General features: G+C 37.1%; 1 protein-coding gene across 1 annotated transcript in view; it reads left to right on the top strand.

The window, feature by feature from the left end:
• Window positions 1-5000, top strand: part of LOC137976337 (adenosine receptor A3-like) — a 60288-nt gene that overhangs the window by 16685 nt on the left and 38603 nt on the right. The window contains exon 6 of the mRNA XM_068823695.1: window positions 1993-2079. The gene's annotated coding sequence lies outside the window, so the exon portion shown is untranslated. The remainder of the gene's footprint in view (window positions 1-1992; window positions 2080-5000) is intronic.

Raw genomic sequence — 5000 nt, 5'->3', positions numbered from 1 at the left:
CGCTTCTACTCCCAACAGGAATCGCATTTTTACGGGTCGATCTATTTTAAGACTATCTTTTCCGCAAAAAAGAAAGGAAGTTCCGGATCGTTGACTTTAAGACGTCAAGTTGGTTTCTTTTGATTGGTTATCGGGCTCCTGTGGGAGTCTTAAATTCAATGTAAAAATAAATCTAGCTGTGAAAACGCCGTGACAGCAATATAGGGCTGTTGTCCGCCCCTAGTCATGGGCTGCTCTTCAATGTCATTTTCCGGTCGCCCACCCTTTTAGTGGCAAAGAGAAGTTGTAACTGTAAGTGTTCACCCCTCTCCCACTGAAAAATTAAATCTAGGCTTAAAGAAATAGACTCTGTGTGCAATTTGAAGAGAATTATCCCTGTAGAAAGAGAACACCGACAGTTCATTCAATGTGGGAAAATATCCCTTCGCAAGGTCCAAAGGCAGAATTTCCAATGCGACATGTCCCGATGTGGAGATGATCCGTCTTGTATTTGTCTGAAACACGAAAATTCGGTTTTATGTTAACTGACGTTTCGAGCTTTACCATACATCAGAGCTACGAACGAAGTGCTAACGTACGCTCGAAACGTCACTCACAAATAGACCTTTTTGCAGATACGGCGGCCATTTTGATTGCTATTGTTTCGAAAGGCATTATGGGATGCTCAGGGGGCAAATTAATATGTATTTGCCCCCTGGGAGAGTGCATTCATTACCTAAGAGTAAGATTTACCCAAATTGGCCCAGTCCCCATCAGCTATTTTGCGGGGAAATAAACGATGGTACAAATCGGCTGACTCAATGTTGTACCCAATTCAAACTCTTTGGGAATAAAATGTTTTGTTCCAGGTATTTCCATGTCATTTAAATGTGAATGTTACATTATAATGCAAGCACAATACACAAAGAGTCTTAACCACAGGGAGATTGGAATTGGGCACAACATTGAGATAGCCAATTGGTCTATTGTTTATTTTCCCAGAAAACTTGGCTTGAAAATAGACACTTTTCTGACGCTAATGGGGACAAACCTGACAAAGGGTTCTTACTCTAGGGTAAACTAATGGACTCTTGATCTTTAGCACAGTTGCTTTACAAAAAGACGCCATTCATTCATATCTGTTGCCAGTTTATTTAGTATGTTGCGTTATTTCCCTACTTTACTGTTGCTATGTCAACCATTTCCTCGCAAAGTCACTTTCATGTGAGTTAACGTTCTCTCGTTTCTTCATAATAAACTGTTATTACTCCCCAAGCATCAGTCAGAAAATGCTTATTATAAGCAATGCTTACAGGGTCGCTCTTCTTTCTCTTCGGTGTGATAACCCTAATGTTTGATTTGAAGCCCAAAAGGACTACTGAAATCTAAATTTTTATGTTACTTTGTGTGGTCGGACAAAACATACATTTGTGGTTCCGATTTATGGTTCCGATATTGGGTTCAGACAATTTTTGACGTCACTGGCATTTTTGGTCAAGGAAATATAATCAATTAAAAAACAAAAACGCCCATGAACTTCTTCAATTATGTGAGTCCCCCCCGACTGTATTTTAATTTTAACAGAATTTAGAGAATAAAAGTGAAATGTTCACTGTATTCTGTAAAACGGTTGTACGTGGTACTGATTATGATCACATGAAGTGCTTTCCTTGGGCGATATCTCATATAAATATTAATATTTTGCAATCCAAGATAGCGAATCCCTTGTAAAAGGGTAATGCCCAATAGTCATCCAGTGCACAAGGCTCGCATAAGTAATATTGCATCTGATTTCTCCCTCTAAAATTAATAAAGTCTCATTTCATTTTCCGGCATAAAATGTTCTTTTCTAAAAAGACGACAAGACATGTTGATAATCTCGATAAGCAACCACTTCATGGAGAGCTATGATACGTCCTTTTTAGTTCATATTTATAAAAAGTAAACTTTATCAGTACATCGTAAAACCCGAAATGCAAATATTGAAATTTCTTAAATACAATTTACTCTTAGGTGACGCTGCCTCGCACAGACGTGCAACTGAAGGTCGTTTCCGGTGTTCAATGCTGAGTTGCTGGCGGTTTTCATGGTGAGAGACTTGTAAGTATAAGTCTTCCAGTTAGCTGATTTCTGTTCATTATAAAGTTCAGTAAGTAAATGCTAACTGATTGAATATAACCCCTACTGAAACACTACGATCTATTAATGGTTTGAAAGTCAACAAACAGGGTAGCAGCTGCCTGTCTCTAAGGCAAAGGTATTGAGACAGAGTTGATAGAAACAGATTCAGCGAACTATCCGATTCTATCGTAACTCGACGTTTACACATCGATCAACTTAATTAAAACCCCAAAAGGCTCTTCTACAGTATAACCCTCAAACTTGTGATTAACCGCTCTGTCAGGGCTAATCCTCGTTGCTTGGATCTCAAAGCTATGTTATATTTTTCTCTTGAGTGGCTAACGCAAATGACAAATTGAAAGAAATTACACGATATAATTTAAAATCTTGGCCCAGATGGAACTTTGCCATTCCCTTAGTCTTCAGAAAAGATCCTTGACTGACTCCATGAAATTAAAAAGTTCTTAGTGAAAAACAAAAAGTGAAAACAACAGAACCTTTGGGTGATTACTTAATCTAGTGTATGATAATGAAAATGTTACCTTGAATTATCACGTTTGACTCGGCCACAATAAAGTTAACGTCCGCCCAAAACCTTTTGCCATCAGTAATATCATTGTCATTGGTCTACGTAGCAACTGACGCTTTTATCTTTCTTATTCTGTTATTGATATGTCGTATTTTATTGCTAAGCTGGGAAATGGAAAAACATAAATATCGAAATATCGAAAGAGGACAATTAAGAAGCAGCGAAATAATTTATGTGGCAATAGAATAAGAAATGGCGCACTTATATGAATTGATAATTAAATGTAGATGTTCTAAGTATTGCTTTTTGTGAAAAAAAAGGCACTCATTGAATTCTAACCAATTTGTTTTAAACTCAGCTAATCGCAATATGTTTGAGGATGTCAGAAGTGAAAAACAAATTAACGAGCATAAAAAAGAGCTCCATCGATTACGTAGTAACAAAAAAAAAAGAGAGTCAACTACTTGTGGTCTGTTCTCTGGAAGATTTTACTTTTACCTTAAAAAGATACTCGAGCGCAATCCCTAGAACTCGTTTACTGGGACCCTTGTTTATGGAGCCAACCCTGCAGAGTACGAATGGCCAAAATTAAACTAAAAGAAAACAACAACAACAACAGCAAATAACCGAAAGTTAAAGTACGACTCGAGACTGAGTGGGGTTAGAAAGAGATTGTATTTACTTTAGCTCTGGAACTGTAAAATTTCCATGAAAATAAAGATGAAATGAGAATTTTACATTGCTAAATTAAAGATTGCTGACACAATTAAAAAACGTCTAGAAATTTTTAGACAAAAACCAAGCAAAGAGTGAAATTATACAATTCTTTTTTGGAAAAATTATGGAAATTGTGCGGTTTGTGAAATAGCAATTTATTAGCAAACCTTCTTCCATGCAGTGTTTGGTTGTATATAAATTTCCTGAATGACAGGTGCTTACATAGAAAGTTATAATGGCGCGCTTTTAGCAGCAGGTCTAGGCACTGTCGGACATAGGAGGAGTTGGCTTTGTGACAAATATATGAAAAGAATAACCACCAATAGCAGCCCCTCTAAATGAGCTCCTGCCCTGAGAGCAGAGCTGAGAAAACAGGCATCCACTTCTTCAGGGACAGGAGGAAATGTAATCTAAAAAGAACAGAGGAGTTTTTCATGTTCAGATACTTCCTCTAAATAAGCTGAAATAAGCGCGTTGATTTATATGTAGATAGTAATATTATTACAGTATGTAAATAGCAGTATTTATTCTTATGCTTGTAATTAACTAGTTAATTTAGTTTATTGTCAACTACAAGAGAGTTTTTAATAAAAGATTATTATTATTATTATTTTTATAGTAAAAATGATCTGCAAAAAATACGAAAATAAGACGAAAGCAATCATTATTTAAGCTAAACTCTTTCGCTTTCTTTAAAGTGCAAAACTGTGGCTCTGCTTGCGTAGATGAGTGAAGTTAGCACACAAGAGTTGATAAAGGGACTGAGACTACTTAGCCACCTTTTCAAGATATGATAGTAACGCTTCGAGCGTTTGCCCTTTGTCAGGGCAAACTTGAAAAGCAACTGACTGACACTGGTCACAAAACGTTGTAAATTCATGTTACTGGCAGCGCAGCCTAATTATGTTTTTGCGGGGAGTGTGGACTGTAAGTGCAACACCCATATTGTCATTCGGGCTATCTGAGTGATTGAGTGAGTGATTTATTGTAAGATTGCAAGACTGCAGCGCGTTCATGATACACGAAACTAGCGTAGGATTTCTTGAATTTCAACAATTGATGTCCATTGTACAGTTGTTCTGTTTGCGGCCCACGTGTCGCCCTTTTTTACTTTGCAAGGCAATGGTCAACCTTAACAATAGCGTTAATATTGGTGGCATTCTTGCCTAGAACGCTTGTGGGCTTTGTGAATAAACACCCGCTTTAATAGCCTAACTGCACCGTTTGAGGATTTCATCTCTATTTCTGCCATTATAGGAATAACAGAAGATTAGAAAAAAACCTTAAACAACCAAATACAAAAAATCCTCTTCCATTGGCAAACACTTCATTAAAGAACACAGCATCGTCCCGAAAGACCTTAATAGACATTTTTCCGTTCTCAAGAAACGCATGAATAAGTTCGATTGTTCAGTGCACAAAATGCGGCTAGTTAGAAAATTAACACCATCTCTCAGTGTACAGTCGGACTCAATTCAAGCAAAACTGTTTGCGTGGCATTGCATATTTAATGAAAAAGTATGTTAATCTTTAGCGAATAGACCAATTTCGATATATTAAAATTCATTCCTAAACAATGGGCATCATCTCGAGGCTCTGGGGAATAAATATAAGGATTTGTATGATTTTATTCCGCAGAGCCTCGAGATGATGC

This window comes from Montipora foliosa, chromosome 1, assembly GCF_036669935.1.
Source record: "Montipora foliosa isolate CH-2021 chromosome 1, ASM3666993v2, whole genome shotgun sequence".
NCBI classification, from domain to species: Eukaryota; Metazoa; Cnidaria; class Anthozoa; order Scleractinia; family Acroporidae; genus Montipora; species Montipora foliosa.
This window is presented reverse-complemented; position numbering and strand designations above follow the sequence as displayed.